The sequence below is a fragment of the Mustela putorius genome, unplaced genomic scaffold (genome assembly GCF_011764305.1).
Source record: "Mustela putorius furo isolate JIRA1106 unplaced genomic scaffold, ASM1176430v1.1 tig00000743_pilon_pilon_pilon, whole genome shotgun sequence".
NCBI classification, from domain to species: domain Eukaryota; kingdom Metazoa; phylum Chordata; class Mammalia; order Carnivora; family Mustelidae; genus Mustela; species Mustela putorius.
Window position 1 is genome coordinate 7,847,531 of NW_025421464.1, and position 19,583 is coordinate 7,867,113.

Below are 19,583 nucleotides of genomic sequence, written 5' to 3' on the forward strand. Positions count from 1 at the left end.
CAACAGTTGTAATGACAGTCACGGTTATTACGGGGCGAGTGGAGGGGGCAGTGGGGATTAGGAAATTATATCTAAAAGGCTTAGAGTCTGGGGACATGGAAAGGAGGAAGGTGGGGGTGAAAAGCACGAGGGCTGCGTGGGTCGGAGTTAAAGAGTGTTTGGGCCAGGAGTTGAGAGAGAGGAATTGGGGGGGGGGTGCTGGGAGAGGTGCCAGGGGGTTGCAGGGGGGTGGGGAGGATGAAAGAATATGCAAATGGAATATTAAGAAGTGATGTGATGGCATCCCTTGACCCCACTCTGAGGGATGTGAGCAGAGGAAGAGTAGAATGACCTCCAGTAACCTTCTGAGCATCGGGCTGGGTTTCCTTAAATGCCCTGCCAGACTGAGACTGGGTTTATGGGCACACCAGATTTATTTGGGTTAAATAATGAAATCCTTCAAACGAAGGGTTACATTTTAGGGGATGTCTTTGTGGCTCAGAGATTGTACCAAGAGCTTTCCATGTGTCCTCTCCTAGCCTAGCCCTCAGCTCCCGGGGATGGGAATTAGTTTTATGTCGGTTTTTCTGGATGGGTTCGTTGGAGCTCAGAGGCGTAATGGCCTGCTTAAGTCCTGTGGCCAGTAAGGGGCGGGCTTGGGATTTACCACTGCTGCCCCAGTCATTATTTCAGAGTCCTTGAGGGGTGCAGTGTGGATGCCGGGGGACCTTGTCAAGTAGACCCAGCCTATATCCGGAGGAAGGTGCATTTCCCATCCTTGTATCTTGCCCTGAATTCAGAGAGCCGGGCGCCTGTGTGGGGGTGGAATGTTTGACCTCCGCACCATCAGACCCTTCACCTGCCAGCACTTACAGCCTGTCCCACCCCCCACCCCTGAATCCCAGAGCCCCCAGACGGGCCCCATCTGCTGTGGGTATTGCTGAAGGCCAAGTGGGTGCAGAAGAAGGTGTGGGGAGACCCCTCTGTGCTCTGGTGGTTGACTTTAACTAGCATGCTTAGGTTTTATTTTTAATTTTTTTAAATAAATTAATTAATTTATTTTCAGAAAAACAGTATTCATTATTTTTTCACCACACCCAGTGCTCCACGCAATCCGTGCCCTCCATAATACCCACCACCTGGTACCCCAACCTCCCACCCCCCCACGCCACTTCAAACCCCTCAGATTGTTTTTCGGAGTCCATAGTCTCTCATGGTTCACCTCCCCTTCCAATTTCTCCCAATTCCATTCTCCTCTCTAACACCCCCTGCTTGGGTTTTAAACCCTGAAGCTGTTGGGGTTTTATAAAAGCATAGAACAGAGTCATTGGGAATGATTGGGGATCTAAACAATGGGAGAAATATAAAGCCGTATTTTCTCAAAAAATGGTCCTTGAGCCACCTGTATGGTGGGAATAACTGGGTCCTTCCCAGACTTGCTAAACCAGAATCCAGTCTGTGGGGGACCAGGACCAGGAATCTGCTTTTAAAAGACCATCTTGAGTACATTCTAATTTGACCTTTGCACTTTGGTGTGAGTGTGTGACGTGCTGTCCCTTGGGGGGGGGCTTCCTTGGCTCCCACTGGGACTCCTGCAGGTCTCTATTCAGATGTGACCTTCTCCCGACATCTCTCCCGCCTGCCTTACCTAAAATAACACTCTTTCATTCTCAACCCCCTTACCTGGCTTTGTGATTTATTATTTATTTTCACTGCATGGATCACTAGCTAAACTTTAATATATAAATAAGTTATACAGAGCAGTATGTATCATGCATTATATTTTATATGTCACACACTGTATTCACATTTACGATCTTTTCATCTGTTCTTACTTGTCAAGAGTTTGGGAATGGGAAGTGCTACAAGCCAACCATGTCTAACTACATTTTCCACGGGCAACTCTCGCGGAATTTTAAAACGGTAAGACAGACTTAGGTCAGAGTCTTAGGTCCTGGCTTCCTTCGGGCCAGAGTATACAGAGATGGCGAGATAAAGAGAGAAAACCGTTTTCTGCCTGTTTGCTAGACATTTGGTTTTATTTTTGTTTTTTTGTAGTTTCTACTGAATCATGATTTCCAAATATAACTATAAATATAGATTATAAACTCAGAACAAGTTTATAATCAGAACAAGTTTATGATGACAACTTTGTGAAAAATACGTGCGCATATACACATAGATACATATAGGCATACTTTTACTCCAAAGGAAATAGAACAGACTTGATATTTTGCCATCTGAAGCATGGCAGGAAGATAGGCTGTCTGTTGGCAGATTAAAGAATTTAGAGGATGTATTGGCTTGAGTAATGGAGCCTCCAAAGATATGTCCCCCCTAGAACTTGTGAATGTGATCCACTATGGTCTAAATGTTTATATCCCCCCAAAATTCATGTTGAAATCCTAACCCCCAAAGGTAATGGCATGAGGGCGTGGTGCCCTTCAGAGGTGATTTGGGTAGAGCCCCACCCCCACCCCCGATGGGATCAGTGCCTTTATAGAAGAGACTGCACAGAGCTCCCCAGCCCTTTCTAGGCAGTGAGGACACAGCAAAAAGATGCTGGCTATGAACTCTGGAAGAGAACCCCCAGGCGACTTTGCTCAGTATCCTGATCTTGGGCTTCTAGCCTCTGGAACTGTGAGAAACTAATTTCTATTGTTTATAAGCTACACAGTCTGTAGTATTTTGTTCATGGCAGCCCACACAGAGGCATATGTAACCTTATTTGGGAAAAGGTCCTTATTTTGGACCTGTAGTTAAGGTAAGGGTCCCAAGATAGGATCACTCTGGCTCATGTGGGTGGGCTCTAAATCTCGTGACCTGTGTCCTTATAAGAGGAAAACAAGGCGCCTGGGTGGCTCAGTGGGTTAAAGCCGCTGCCTTCAGCTCAGGTCATGATCCCAGGGTCCTGGGATCGAGCCCTACATCGGGCTCTCTGCTCAGTGGGGAGCCTGCTTCCCCCCTCTCTCTGCCTGCCTCTCTGCCTACTTGTGATCTCTGTCTGTCAAATATATAAATTAAAATCTTAAAAAAAAAAAGAAGAAGAAGAAGAAGAGGAAAACAGAGGAGAAACACAGGAGAAGGCCACGTGAAGGCAGGGACCCACATCATACAGATGCAGCCACAAGCCAAGGAATGCGAAAGATTCCTGGCAGCTGCTAGAAGCTTGGAGAAGCTTGGAACTGATTCTCCCTCAGACTGTCCAGAAGAAACCAATCCTGCTGGCACCTTGATTTCAGACTGGCCTCCAGAACTGCGAGGGAATGATTTTTTGTGGTTTTAAACCATTGACTTTGGGTAATTTGTGATGCCAGCCCTAGGAAACCCACATGGGAGAGGGTAGGATGCTGTTCTGGAGGAAATGAGTCTTGGCATGTGAATGGGGGTTGCACGCGTTCTGTGTGTTTCTGGAGAATCATGGAACTTAGAGATACCAGCTCTTAAGGAGGACTTTCTACACCCAGAAGGTCCAGGACGGAATGGACTCTTTGGGAAGGAAGGAGCTCTCCATCACTGATGGGGCCACAGGGAGTTAAAACATCTTGATATCTAAAGCAACTTGACAACTTTGAGGTCTCCCCAGCCCTAAGAATCTATGCACTGGTGCAAAGAAAAAAGTAAGCCTGACTGATGACAGAGGACCTAGAGTAGATGCCCAGGTTGGTGTCCGGGGGCCTGAGAGATGGAGAAGGTGGGGCTGGGAGAGAATGGGTCTGTGGCAGAGGAACATGTTGAGCTTGGCTGCTGGATGGGGAAGGTGTTTCCCAGACTCTGGAGAGTCTGCAGGGCTCTGTCCTCCGTGAGCCTCATAGACCATCCGGCAATGCACTCTCCCAGCCTCTTTCTGATAAAGTTGTCTCCCGTGTGGATGTTGCCTTGGACATGATGTTCACAAACCCTCAAGGAACAACATCTCTCAATGAGCCCCAGTATTTTCCCAGCCAAGAACTTGGTTCCAAGTTCATTAACACTCGTTTGATACTCTCTTCCCATTCTGTGCCAAGAGCTGGTGTGGACAGAATTCGTAATGCCACGGACTGGTGCGTGGAACTGACTGTCGGGTTGGAAAGGAGTGAACTTAATTATGTTTTAAGCGTACTTTCCGAATTGGGAGTGGGTGTTGACGTGGGTGTGGGGAAACAGTACACTTACCTGTTTATTAGGGGAGCACGAATGGGCATAGCTCTTATGGAGAACGGTTTGAAAATGCCCTTGAGATACAAAATGTGAGCAGTGGTTTGGGATTCTTAAGTCTTCAAAACTCAGGTAGGCAAGAAATGCAAGTTTTTGTTATTTTGTAATTAAGTTTGGTTTCTGTCTCAGGACCTCCCGCTCCCTCCCAAATACACTTTCACCCTCTGGCAGGTAATGAAATCTAACTAATTCAAGATAAACTCACCACTGGAGGCCCTTCTCAGCTAATTAAAATTTTTCTTCTTGCCCCCTTCTTCCTGGGGGTGCACTGCCCTTGGGGGTTGTGGGTGCTTATGTCATGGGTCCTTGCTGGGTTGTGAGCCTCACCCCTAGAATGCTGTCCATGGAGGTGCCTATGGGACTGCCCTGGGTTTGTTGGCTACATTTGCTCATGGCCGATGCCGAGACCCCTGTGGTGTCTCAGCTCGCTTCTCTGGCCTTCTCAGAATCACAGAGATCTTCAGAGCAGTGAGAAGGTCATGACCTTAGGCCGTGTGTCTCCCTCTGCCATCGCTTCCGGCATGACAAAGGGAGCAGGTGGTAAGTGGGTCTAGGTCCGCTCTGCTCTCAGAGCTCCAGTCTCGTCCGAGGTACCAGTGCTCCTTCCCCGTCCCGTCCTTAGCATGAACCCTGAGCAGGTGCCTCCTGAGACCTTTTCCTGGAGACCTCCAGCATCAGCTTCTTGCTCTCCACCTTCCCTACCCCTCCAAGTTTTCCTGGTTTTAATTCCCTCTTTGCAGGAAGAGCTGTTCCTTCAGCACGCACTCTTCTGACTCTTACATCCTTTTTTTTTCCTTTTTTTAAAGATTTTATTTATTTATTTGACAGACGAAGATCACAAGTAGGCAGAGAGGCAGGCAGAGAGAGAGGAGGAAGCAGGCTCCCCGCAGAGCAGAGAGCCCGATGTGGGGCTCGATCCCAGGACCCTGGGATCATGAGCCAAAGGCCGAGGCTTTAACCCACTGACCCACCCAGGCGCCCCTGACTCTTACATCTTAAACCTAAAAGCCAGAATTTCCCACTCTGTTCTTTTCTTCTCCTCTTACCCCCGGGGGCAGGCTGGCACCTGAATGGGGAGCGTCCTCCAGGGCAAAAAGTAACAGGACTGACATGACGTTTGTCCTTTGTGTTGCAGTGTTATGAAATCTCTAGAAGGGACAAAATCACAGAGTCAGAAGGTAGACAAGAGGTTGGGGTTGGGAGAGAGGAATGGGGTGTTACTGCTTAATGGGTACAGAGTTCCGTATGAGGTGCCAGAAACACTTCTGGAGATGGCTATTGGTGATGGTACATCACAGAGCCAACGTCCTAAATGTCACTGACTTGTAGACTTAGAAGCGGCCAAAATGCCACCTGTTATGTTCTGTATAGTTCACAAGAAAAATAAGTAAAATAAAATGAAACAAAAAACAGGGCAGAAAAATCTCATCTTGATTCCTACTTGACAATAGGTTTCTGACCTTGATCAGATGTTCCACTTGGGGGACTGAGTCTCTGGAAAGTTCTGCCGAGGTCTCGTATAAGATGGTGGGCGAGGACGCAGGCTGGAGTCTGGCCAGCGCTGGTGAGCCTCTGGGACAGCCTGCATGTCCACCGGGGGTTGGGGGTGCTGAGTCGTGGTGGAGCCTCGCTCAGGAGGAGAAGGAATGAGCCCAGCTCCGAGCAGGTGTCCACACGAGAAGTGCTCACAACACAGTGCGTCGGGAGCCTGCTTGTGCAGAAACTCCACTACCTATGGAACGGGGATGAACTTGCCCCATATTAACTCCCTCCTGCTCTCTCTCTTGCCCTCTCTCTTCCAGGCCAAGTTTTATTTACCTGCACCAAGGCTCTTTCCTCTTTCACGAGCTGGGGGGCTCCTAGCCTCCCATCTTTGTAGGGCACGGTAGTCTTTGGTCTTTTTTTTTTTTTTTTTAACATTCAAAAAAGTCACAATTAATAACTCATGGGAAGACAAGTGCATAACATGTAAATGTCCAGTTTAAAGCAGACATCTAAAGCAAACACCTGGGGACCCAACACCCAGGGGCCCAACACCTGGGTCAAGAAATCAAACCTTGCTAACACCCCAGCTGCTTCTCTTGAGTCAATTCCTCCAAGAGGTAACTGTTACATTTAGTGTTATGGTAATCATCGTTGCTTTTATTTATTTTTTTAAAGATTTTATTTATTTGAGAGAGAGTGAGATCATGAGTGGAGGCGGGGCAGAGGGAGAAGCAGACTCCCCGCTGAGCAGGGAGCTGGATATGGGACTCGATCCCAGGACCTGGGATCATGACATGAGCAGCAGGCAGAGGCTTAACGCACTGAGCCACCTAGGAACTCAATCATCCTCACATTAAAAAAAAAAAAAAAATCTTTGGGAGGCAATATATTTTTAATTTTTTCTAAGTTTTTATTTAAACTGCAGTTAAATACAGTGTAATAGGAGTTTCAGGTGTGTAATATAGTGATTCAACACTTTCATAGGACACTCTGTGCTCATCTAAGTGTGCTTCTTAGTCCCTACCCCCGATCTGCCTCCCTTCTGGAACCATCGGTTTGTTCTCGATAAGTGAGAGTCTGTTACTTGGTTTGCCTCTCTCTCTCTCTCTGTTTTCTTTCCCCCTTTACTCATTTGTTTTGTTTCTTAAATTCCACCTATGAGTGAAATCATATGACATTTGTCTTTGACTTATTTCACTTTGTGTAATACTCTAGCTCCACCCATGTTGCCGCAAATGGCAAGAGTCCATTCTTTTTGATGGCTGAGTAATATTCCATTGTAGATGCAGACATCATCTTCCTTATCCATTTATTATCGATGAACACTTGGGCCACTTCCATTATCTTGGCTATTGTAGATACTGCTGCTGTAAACATCAGGGTGCGTGTATCCCTTTGAATGTTTTTGCCTTCTTTGGGTATATACCCAGTAGTGTGATTCCTGGGAAGCAGGGCAGTTGTATTTTTAACTTCTTGAGGAAGCTCCATGCTGTTCTCCAGAGTGCCTGCACCACTTTGTATGCTAACCAACAGTGCGGGAAGGTTGGGCAATAATTTTAGATTGTCAAGATCTTCCACAGCCATGGCGCGTGGACCCAGTGAAGGGCGTCATGTCAGAACAATGCCATCAGCTGGCCTATCGATGTGATTTGGATTTCAGTGCTTTTCCCACTAATGTTCTTTTTCGGTTCCGGGATCCAGCCTGGATTCCCGCATTGGATTCCGTTGTCATGTCTCCTTTGGTCTGTGACAGCTCCTCAGTCTTTCCTTGGTCTTCACGACCTTGACCCTTGTGAAGAGGACTGGTCAGAAATCGTGTAGGAGTCTTGCTTTCTTTATGCTTTTCCTCTCCTAAGTATGTATCCCTGAACATCATCGAGTTTGGCCTGTTTGGGATTTTGTGTCCGTGAAATTCCATCACATATTTTCTTTCATGTCTTACCATTTTTATTTAACTGTATGTTTTGGGGGGTCCCTCCGTGTTTTTCTGTGGAGTCAAAGTTCTTTTTCTGTGCTGAATGTTCCATTGTCTGGCTGCGTGGAATTATGATTGTAACAATACAGTGACTATAATTGCACTATTTTACTATGACGGGCTTCTGGGGTATTTGCAGTTTGGGCGGTTATAAACAATTCTGCCAGGAGCATTCTTATCAAAGGTCTCCTGAAGTACACTTCTCTAGGGCATTTTCCAGGAACGGACATCTGGATCACACCGTCTTACATATCTTCAACTTGATGAGGCAAAGCCAGACTGTTTCCCCAATGGTTGCGCCCATTTACAGCCAGACCTGCAGTACCTGAGCATTCCCAGCCTGCCACACCATTGGTTTTTGGAATTGAATCAAAGGAGTCAGGGTCCTGGCAGGAAAGAGATGTACATCACAGGCTTAGAAGAGCAGCAGGGTCTGATTTCAGAGAATCTGATGAAGAGGCTATTTATGGGCAGGGGGGCAGGATTAAAGGGGCCAGGAAGGGCTGTCTGGGTGCCATTGACCACCTGGGAGTGACCAGTGACCATAGAGGAGCTGTCACACCCTAGGCTGATGTGGCCAGGAGACAGGAGAGGAAGTGGGAGCCCCCGGGAGCTGTGAGTACAGAGGCGTGCTTCTCAACTGGTTTTCCCCTCTGCCCCATTGTAGGTTGATTTGTGTCCCACTTCCCAGCCCCCATCCGATGCCGCTGACCTGTGAGTGTGACCTTATTTGGAACTAGGGTTCTTGCAGATGTCATTGGGTTAAGGTGGATCTGTCTAAGTCACTTGGGCTGCTCTAACCAAAGACCACGGATTGGGGCGCTCAACAGCAGACATTTGCTTCTTGCAGTTCTGGAGGTGACAACTACAAGATCAAGATGCTACAAGATCTGGTGTATGTTGAGGATCACTTCTTGGGTTGTAGATGGCAGCCTTCTGGGTGTGTATGTACGTGATCGTGACCGTTCCTTGCAGAGAGATGTGGAGTGATCACTCTGTCTTCTACTTCTGATAAGGACATGAATCCCCTCTTGACCTAAGCTAGACCTAAGGACTTCCCAGAGGCCTCCCTTCCTGACAGCGGCGCAATGAAGCTTGGGTCTCACGTGTGACTGGCTGAGGACGCGGACATTCAGTCCATCACAAGGCATACTGGATGGGGGTGATCCTTCATCTGGGGACCAGTGTCCTTGTAAGGACCAAGACACAAGGAATGATGGAGTGGAGTGGGGGCTGGGGGGATGTGGTCCCCAGCTAAGGCACGCAAGGAGTGGCAAGGAAGGAGTCTCCCTAGAGCCTGCAGAGGAAGCGAGGTCCTGCTGACACTTGGCTTCCAGGTTCCCTGCCTCCCGAACTGAGAGAGGGGACACACCAGTTGTTGAAAGTCACCCAGTTTGTGGTTTTGTGTCGGCAACCCTAATGCACCCCTTCCCAGCAAGGACACTTTTTTCCCTAATTCCTCCCTCCTTGCCCTGGTGAAACATCAGTGCCGTGGATATACTATTTGTCTGTCTTTGTCCTGTGGCACTCTGGTGGGGTGGGGTGGGGGCTCGCCAACCATTGTCACATGTGAGGTTTTCACTCCCAGAGAACCTGTGGTCACACCCTTGGGTGTGTCCTTGCTCCTCTTGAGCCTGTGGGGACTGGGGGTGGGGGTGGGGAGCAGACAGACAGAGGGGAATCAGAGGAGGAGCTGGAGAGGGGACCCCTTCCTGATTGCCCCACTGCCCCCTGGTTTCCTGCCAGGGCCTCCTGCTGGTCTGGGAAGGGAGTCCTGCTTCTTGGGGCTGAGCAGGGCAGAGGGTGTGGGGGATGGAGCAGAGGGAGGTCCATACAGACGACAACCAGCTAGCAGACAGGACTGGTTCACAGCCTCCTGCTAGTCCTTCAGGGGTCTGTCCGTCCTTCCTGGAAATATACGAGAACCACCCCTCCCACCCCAACCAGGATGATGCAGGGCAGCAAAATGGGAAGATGGGCCTTTCCAGGATTCCCGAATAGTCTGGTCATATGAAGATGGGCAGCTCCATCTCCTCCGTGCAAGCCAGGGCCCAGGCCTCTTCCTGAGGCCCTGGGGTGATGGTGGTCGATGTCACATCCTGTGTACTCCCCGGCCCTCCTCCCCAGGTTGCAGCCCCCCTTCCCCTCTTCCCCTGCCTCCTCCTCAGCAAACCTTAGAGCCCTAACCCTCCGACAGTCCAGTTCTATCATCGCAAGGGGTGTAGGCAGAAAAGACAGAAAACAGGATGGAGATCAGTGTCTTAGGGCTTACAAGGAGCCGTAGAGTATCGTAGAAAAGAGTTTGTATTCTGGGCCAGACTCCCTGGGTTTGGATCCTGGTTCTACTACTCACTGGACTCTGTGCCTCAACTTTCTCTTCTGTAAAATGGGTGTACAATGGGACCTACCTTATATGGTTATTGGGAGCATTAAGTGGCCTCATGGACATGAAGTGCTCAGAACAGTGTGTGGTAAATCATTGTGCTGGGTTTGCTCTCCCGCTGTCCTGCAGGATGCTTGTGCCCGTAGGAAGGTCTAGGGTATCTACCCCAGGGGAGCAGAACGGGGCTTATAGGTGACAGACTCCTACTTTTTATTTAATATTCTTTCATAATATTTATATTTTTTGAAACAAGCAGCTAGCACATATAACAGTTTAGAATATTTTTCTTAAAATTTTTAACTCGTTGGAAGCAAAAGATAAGCTTTTGAAAAAAAAAAAAAGGTAAGATTTGCACCATTTAACGTCAAACATAAGGTGTGACAGACCTTCATCAATCTCCCTTTCACTGCATGTGTGCTTCGAAAGAAAAATTTATGAGTGTGCCTGGGATTTGGGTTGGACTTGCCTGGTCCCCTGGAGCCAGGGTTCTCGAAACTTCTGCTGGGCGCACGTGCAGGGACTGAGCCCTGGCCTGCAGATCTCCACACCCACCCCTTGTGGGCCTTCCAGGCGGGCCCCTGCCCCTGCCTGCCTCCCAGCACCTGCCCTGGTTGCCAGGGAAACGGCCCTTTATTGAGTGGAGCCATCCCCAACTCAGCCCAGTGATTTGTCCTTGTCTAATTATTATTACTCTTTGCATTTTCCCTTTGGATGAGTAATGGGGGAGGGTCGGGGGGTGGGAGGGCACAGGAGCTGAGGAGCGGTGATTTGTGGGGTCGGCAGCTCATCTCCGAGAGGAGGACATTCATCTTCCTGGAAGCAGAAAACAGCCCAATGGAGACAAATTCAACAGTTTGGATCTGTGGGTGCAGATCTGTTTGTGTGTTCATACGCCGGCCGGGAGTCCCCTGCCAGGAGCGTGTTGGCACATGGACTCGTGCTGGAATGAATGTGTCCCCTTGTTGCCATGAAGCCTGTATGTGGAGGGTGTGGTTCTGGTGGCTTCCATGTGCACGGTTCGTGAAGCTGTGTGTGTACACACCTGTGTACACCTGCTTGTGTGTGTGTCCTTCCTACTGTGCTTTCCAAGCTGGGTGTGCCTGTTTGTGTTGGATCCATCGCCCACACACCTGTACGCCCCTGTGTGTGCGTGGACTCTACCTTCTGTTTTCACGCACGGCTTGTCCTTGAGGCTGGGGGCTGGGCGACTGCCTGCGTGCGAACCCACTATGCGTTGTTAGGAAAACCCAAACCCAGGCCTTTAAGTCAGGGTGCTGGCCCTGAGCCAGAGTCCGCTGAGCTGCAGACTGAGGGGTGAGGAGGTTTCGCACACCTCACTTTTGGGCAGCTGGCACAGGTTGCAAAAACCTTTTCACTCCTTTGCTTCTGCTTGAATGCATGCCTTTCGCACATGACTCTGCAGTTCCTCCTAATAGATGGTGAAGTGTGTTTCCCCAGCCCCTGGGACCAGGCTGGACTTGAAGCTTGCTGTGGACAGCAGAGTGACGTGGAAGGCACGGCGAGCCTGTCCCAAGCCTGTGCCTACAGATGCCTGGTAGCTTCCAGTGGCTGTCTGAGGACAGTCGCCACATGAACAAGCCTGAGCTAGCCTACTGGAGGCCGAGGGACCCTTAGAGGCCAAGTGCAGAGGATCCCAGTTCTCCCAGCTAAGGCTGTCCTCGACCCACTCATAGCCGTCTCCCCTGCAGCCCCGTGAGAGCACCCAGGCTGGGCCAGCAGAGCTGCCCTACCTTCCTGGCCACTGAGCACAGGTGGCCCGAGTGGGCACTGCTAACCTGTAGACCTCTGAGCAAGAATACTCATTCCCAGGCCCTTGTGAACCAGCAAGATGTGTTATGCAGCCTTGTTGTGGCAAAGCGTGCCTGCTGGTAAATAACAAGCCTGTAGGGGTTCCTGGACCGCTATACGCGGTGGCAGCGTGCACTGCACAAGGGCACGAAGGATGGGTAGCTCTGGATACCAGGATTACCTGTCAGTTTTCTATTGCTGTGCAGAAAATCACCCCCCTATTAGGAGGCTGAAGTCCACAGACATTTACCTCCGAGCTCCTGTGAGTGGGAAACCAGGGCTTGGCCTAGCTGGACGCCTCTCTCCGGACATCACCAGGGAACTCCTGGGGCTGCAGCCTCATGCTGGCTAAAGGCTCCCTCTTTCTGGGAACCTGAGGATTCCCACCTTTCCTCCGGCTTCAGGATACACTGTCTGGACCCCGTGTTGGGAGGTCGAAGGAAGGGCTTCCTTTCGAGGCAAAATGGCCTTGGTGCCAGTGCCGGGACCTGGACTCAGGAGCAGCGGATGCTTCTGTCTGTCAAGAAGCAGACATGCGTGGGTGTTCACTGCGGCTCTGTAACCCAAACTGGAAAGAATCCTAACGTCTGTCAAGAGTCGAATGGCTGGGCGCCTAGATAGCTCAGTGGATTAAGCTGCTGCTTTCGGCTCCGGTCATGATCTCAGGGTCCTGGGATCGAGTCCCACGTCGGGCTCTCTGCTCATCAGGGAGCCTGCTTCTTCCTCTCTCTCTCTGCCTGCCTCTCTGCCTACTTGTGATCTCTCTCTGTCAAATAAATAAATAAAATCTTTAAAAAAAAAAAAGAGTCGAATGGCTAAGGTGTGGCCTGTTCATTCACAGGAATGCTACACAGCAGTGAAAATGAAGTATTGGGTACGACGCGATGAATCTCGTGCAGTGAATGTGAGCCTCACCAGCCAGCGACAAAGCATGATGCTCGGAGGACTTCGGTGTCAGCTTCCAAAAGCAGGCAATGTGATCTAAGGCTGGAAAGTGGGAACGCATTTACTCAGCTTGTGGGCGGCGTAGGGCTGGATAGTGTTTGGGGTAGGGATAGTGTCCTGCCCCTCCTCAAATCTGGGAGCTGATTTCACAGATGGGTCACTTTGGGAAGCTCTATACGTAGCTTTTGCCCTTTACTGTACATATGCTGTGCTCGATAAGTGTATGGAACAAAAAGCCACCCTCGAGAGAAGAAAACAGTGCTGGGGTGTGGTGGGATGGTGACAGGCGGTGCTGGTGCATCAGCAGGGGGTAGGTCATGTTCAGACTGTCAAGGCAGATTAAAGATGCTGAGCATTCCTCTGGGAGCAGTGGGGAGGGGTGTGTGTGTTACAGGCAAATAGCATTATTTCCACTTTCATTTCAGAAACTTGCCCTGGAGCTGGGGCAGGAAAGGATACCGGGGCGAGAGCAGAAGCTGAGAGATGGGTTAGGAGGTCCTTGATACGGTTCCAGGAAAGAGGACAGAGGCTTGCGTTCTGGGGAAGCAGTGGGGACAGGGAGAAGTACAGGATTCAGGGGGACATCTGGGAAGTTGAGTTGGCCAAGCTGGAGGAAGTAATGTGGGGGCTGGGGGAGGAGACAGTGCAGGAGGAATTAACGAGATGTCATCACTTCTGCAAAGTTCATGGAGGATAACGAGCACACCTGGCATTTGTCTAATGAGTGTGGTGGCTTTAGTCCCTGGTCTGGGGGTGGGAGACTGGCTCCCAGACCTGCTGATACTGGTGCACTGAGATTTCAGAAGGGCGGGCAGAGCCTTGGCAACGGAGAGGCAGCTTTCGAGCAGAGTGGCAATGTGTCTCCTGCATGCTGTCTCTTTAGGAAGTTGGATGCTGGGCATCCTGAGACTCTGGGTGGGGGGGGGGCAGGGTGGACAGCCCATGTTCCACCCTTCTCCCCAGCCCCCCACTCGTTCAGATCATTTCCCAGGACTGACCCCCAACCTCTTCTGTGCCCCTCACCTCCATTGCTTCATTCCGGTTTCTGCTTTTCTCCCAAGCTTTGAACTCTGTATTGTCAGGATTTTGTTGACTTATATAACTAAGATAGCTAGAGATATTTCTGCCTTCAGGAAGAGCTGGATCCAGGTTTCCCCACCAGCGGCATCAGAATCTGCTTCACCTCTCAGGGCTCCTTTCCTTTCTGTGTTCTTCTCAGTCAGCATGGCTCTTATCCTGCTAGACGTACACCTTCTCACCCTACCCCAGGCACTCCCAAACGTGTGTTAGCGCTTTCTGTTCTGAGAAGGCTCTAGTCCGTCCAGCCCAGCAGAGTCACTCTAAGGGATTTCCACCCTTTCACCGTGATGATGATTTGGGGCTGGTCGCTGAGACTGGGTCCCTTTCTTTCACTGCCTCTTATGAGTTGTGTGACTTGTGGCAAGTTGGATGAACTTCCTGAGCCTCCCCTGCCTCACCTGTAAAGTGGGTATAATGAAACCTTCCCAGGGCCGCTCTGTGCAGCTTGCTTTGTTTGAACACTGGACTCTTGTCTTTGGGGGGGTTAAGTGTGGCCACTCACTCACTCGCTTACTCTGGGACCACTGTCTAGGTTCCACAGTGCACTAGACGGTGTGTCTGACCATTATCCATCAGGATGGAAGCCACGCCCTTCCCTTTTTTCTTGTCTTCCAGTCCAAGAATTAAAAGAAAAAAAAATCAACATTATTGAAATACAATTTACATAAAATAAAACTCATACATTTTATTTATTTATGTTTATTTAGAGCTTGCATGTGCACAAGTGAGGGGCAGGGGGGGTAGAGGGGGAGGGAGAGAGAGAATCCCAAGCAGACTCCCCACTGAGCACGGAGCCCTCCTGGGGCTCGGTCTTGCCACCCTGAGACCATGACCTGGGCTTTGACTGAGAGTTGGGTGCTTAGCCGATGGAGCCACCCAGGCGCCCCCTGAAGTCAGACATTTTGTTTTTAGGTCAATGATTTTTGACAAATATATACGGCTGTGTAACCCCCACCTTGGTCAAGACAGAGAACATTTTCACGACTCTGGAAGTTTCCCTGGACCACCCACTCACCCTCAAACACCTGCTGATCTGGTTTCAGTCACTTTCCCTGAGCTTAAGTTTTCATTTTCTTCTATTTTTGCGGCTAGGTTTCTTTTCCCCTTTCTCTTTAGGGCACACATCGTCTTGGTAAAAGCAAGATTCACTTTTCTACCATCCCCTCAAACTGTTGTTGATAATGGCCAGATACAACACACTGTACGCAAATACACCCCACCTACACACTCATTCACACACACACACACAAAGTACACACATTCACGCATACCCTCACACATATATTTTAGGTCAAGGAAACTTTTTCGAGGCTCAAAGAGACCTAGACCAAGGTAAGGCAAAAAACACAGTTTTGTTTTTATTGAAACCCTTCACGCTGGTGCGCACACACACACACACACACACACAGAGCCCCAGAAGCCAAGAACCATTTGCTAGCACCTTCTGCTTCCCTGTCAGAGTCAGAGCAAGAAGAGAAAAATCGAAATTCTTGCCCTGTCTCAAAAGTAAAAGGGACAAATTAGTTTCTTGTCAGTGCACTGCAATAAATACGTTGTCATTTTTATCCCCCGGTGAATCATGGTCTCCCATTTCTCCCGTAACTATTATACAGTCTGCTGGCACTATATCATTTTTTGGTAATTTTATTTTCACCAATTGTTTTATGAAATTTTTGAGTTTTATGGACACTAAAACAAATCTAGCCCGCGAGTGTTATAGTCCTTTAAATCATCGGCAGGAAATCTCAAGGTTCCTCCAGACTGTGGCGGAAGGAGGCTTTAGGGAAGAAAGATGGCCCCTAGCTTATAAACTGAGCAAAAACCCAGAGATAAGTTTGTAAAAGGGACATAGATCACGACGGGTGAGAATCGGGGTGTTAAAACATCTTCCCGCTCAGCTCCTCGAAGAATAAAAATGGACTTTTATTTAGCAGAAACACTAAAGAAGCAGGAGGGAAGGAATACACGTTTCTGCCCCAACAGCCTGGATTTCCCTCGGAGTCTGTGTGAGCCCCACGCCAGCTCCTCACCGCAGGGGAGGGCCGTCACGTTAGGGACCCCCCTGGGGCCACTGAGCACGTCCCTGTTGTCCGCAGAGCACAGCCCTGCCCCCTCCCCTTGCAGATGTCAAAGTCATATCCCTGTGGTGATCAGTGAAAAAAGAGATGAAAACCGGTTCTAAAACATGTTAGAAAAAGAAGACAAGGAGAGAATGGGTAAATCAATTTGGAAAAAAGGCTGGCCTTCCCAAGTATTAAAATGCATGATAAAGCTACAATAATAAAACCAGTATGTTACTGGCACAAGACTAGAAGGACAAATCAATGGCGTGAAACAGCCCCTGAATAAGAACTGGCTCTGTGAAAAATGAAGGGTCACATATCAGCGGAAGAGGGATGGATTATTCAGTAAATGCTACCTGTAAATCTGGTTATTTGGAAAACAGTCAATTTAGAACTCCATCTCATTCTAGGGTCCAAAAAATAAAAACTCGATGGTGGAAGTGGTGGAAGGTAAGAAATAAGACAATAAAAGTCTGGAAGAAAGGATAGAGAGAATTATTTGATCTCTAGCTGAGGAGGGTTTTATCTTTGACCTTGGATAGAACAGCCGAGGAATGGGATAGACCGATTTGGCTTTGAAGATGTTTATGTGCCTGTATTTTCAAGATGTAGCCCCCAAGTAAAGATCAAAAGTCAAAGTGACAAAGTCTTTCTTGACGTATGTGATAGGAGAGGTTAATGTCCATAAATTCATAAAGAAAATCACTGGCCCTTAATAGAATAGGCAAAGGATAAAATTGTATCATCTACTGGAGAATAAATATAAATACCTCCCAAGTGTAGGAGAACATTTCCAACCATGCTAGTTGTGATGGTTCGTTTTACGTGTCCACTTAACTGGGCCGTGGGGCTGTCCAGGCATGGTCAAATATCATTCTGGAGTGTGTCTGTGAGAGTGTTTCTAGATGAGATTAAGATTTGAATTGGTAGGGCGCCTGGGTGGCTCAGTGGGTTAAGCTGCTGCCTTCGGCTCAGGTCATGATCTCAGGGTCCTGGGATCGAGTCCCATGTCCGGCTCTCTGCTTAGCAGGGAGCCTGCTTCCCCCTTTCTCTGCCTGCCTCTCTGCCTACTTGTGATCCTTCTCTCTGTCAAATAAATAAATAAAATCTTTTAAAAAAAAAGATTTGAATTGGTAGAGTGAGTAAAGCAGATTGCCTTTTCCATTGTGGGTGGGCCTCAACCAATCAGTCGAAGGCCTGAATGGCTTGTAAAGACTGACCTACCCACGAGTAGGAGAGAACTTCTGCCTGATAGCCTTTGAGCTGGGAAATGTATTTTCCCCTCTGCCTTTGGACTTGAACTGAAAGAACTGAAATATCAGCTCCTCTTGGGTCTTGAATCTCCTGGCTTTCAGGCTAGAACTACGCCATCGGCTCTGTTAGGTCTCCAACTTGCTGACTGCAGATCTCGGGACCAGTCAGCCTCCACGATCATGTGAGCCAATTCCTTATAATAAATCTTGTTTTATATATATCTCCGTATCCTGTGGGTTCCATTTGTTTGGACAACACTGACTAGTAACCAAGTCATCAGAGAAATACAAACCAAAGGCCTGAGGACGGGCGCCTGGGGGACTCAGTGGGTTAAGCATCTGCCTTTGGCTCAGGTCATGATCCCGGGGTCCTGGTTTCAAGCTGCACTTCGGGATCTCTGCTCAGCGGAGAGCCTGCTTCTTTCTCTCCCTCTGCTGCTCCCCCTGCTCATGCTCTCTCTCTTTCTGTGTCAAATAAATAAATAAATATAATCTTAAAAAAAAAAAAAAGTTCTGATGATATGCTAGCTTTTCTCCTGCCTCTGGATGTATTGGGGATTCTCTGGGATCCTCCCCATCAGCATCTAGACATTCTCAAGACCCTCCCAATGTCAAGAACGTCATGTCTCTCGTCCGTCTCCAGCCCCCTCCATCTGCTAGCCCCTTCAGTCTCTCCCACAGTCCACTTTCTTTAGACATGGATCTTGAGTTTTTAAAAAATTATTATTATATGTTATTATAGTTAATATTATTATTATTTAGTTATATATTTAGTTATTATCTTTATATCTCAAGAGGCGAGTCACCCCTCTGTGCCGTCCTGTTGTCAAACTCCTCGCCCTGGCTTGCCTGGCCCCTTCTTCCACCGGAACCCAGGTCTTACCAGTGGCTTGGTGTCCAGCCACACAATTTCAGGAGGCACCACTGGGCGTGGGCTTCCACGGGAAGGACATGCTGCCGTGTGCCAGAGCCCCCTGCCAGAGAGTCACGGGGCCAATGCAGCCCTTCCTTGTTAGAGCTTTCTGGTGTCCTTCCCCAGAGGCAGGGCAGAGATGAGATTCTTCAGAGAGAGAGGAGAAGAGTATCAGCGACAGAGACCCTCCAGGCGGGTTTTGAAGCAGGAGTTTTGCCCCCAGCGTTTGCAGGTCAATGAGCTCCTCTTCATGTTTCTGGCTGTCTGCCTCCAGTAGGAAACAGAGCCTCCAAAGAGTCAGCCTTTTTGATTTTATTTAACGTTGCATTTAGAAAAACGTAGCAGATATCCCGGGAAGACTTTGAAAACATGAACAATCTTTCCTCCTTGTCATCCACGTCCTGCTGGACTTTGGGTATGCACATGGCGACATCCAACGCCTGAAGGCTATCTGCACCCAGGTGACCCGGCTTTGAGGCCCGTCACTGGTCCCCTGGACACTGGTTGCCTCCAGCCCAGCCCGCTCTCTCCCCAGCAGCCAAAAAGAACTTTCTGAGACATTGCTGAAATCCTCACACTCCACCAAGTTCGGAAGCCTGTGGAGGCTTCTCTTTGCAATCATGGTAGAATCCTCACTCCCTCCAGGCCTTGCTCCATGCCTGGCTCTCTAATCTTCTTGTCCCCCGCCTCCTGGACCCCTCCGGGTCAGCCTGACGGGCCTTGTTCATGTTTCCAGAATGCCCCCACGCTTGTCCCGGGGGACCCTCTGCCTCCAGTGCTCCTGCCTTGTGCTCTACAGCCTGATTCCTGCTCCCGGCGGGCTCCGTGGTCCCCTCGCTCACCTCAGAGTGGCCCCCACTGGCCCCCATTTCAGGGTGTGAGTGCTCCTTTTATTCCTTTAAAGAAATTTTTAAAAAAGGGTTTATTTGAGCAAAAATCAATTTGAATTAGGCCAAACCAAAGAGTGGTGAAGAGGGCTCCTCCATTTTCTTCTTTCTCCAGTCTCCTCTTCAGCGCTCCTCAGAATCTGTGCTTTTTAATTTATTTTTATTGTATTTTTAAGATTTTATATATTTATTTGACGGAGAGAGAGCAGGAGAGTACAAGCAGGGGCAGCAGCAGGGAGAGGGAGAAGCAGGCTCCCCACTGTGCGTAGAGCCTGATGTGGGGCTCGATCCCAGCACCCTGGGATCATGACCCCAGCTGAAGGCAGCTGCTTAATGGACTGAGCCACCCAGGTGCCCCAGAACTTGTGATTTTTAAACCGTTCATTTGATTCCTCGTTTGCATCTTGCCTGAGGGTCCATGGGACAGTAAGCGCCTCAAGGACAGGCATATCTATCTCCGTGGCACGCCCAGCAACTAACACAGCACTTAGTACATTGAAGACACTTGTTAGAAATTCCTAGACAAACTGATAGAACGAGAATAAATGATTGAGATAAAGTGGTTGGAAAATGCTATGGCTTTTGGGAAGCACGCCTCCCCTCCCCTGAGCTCC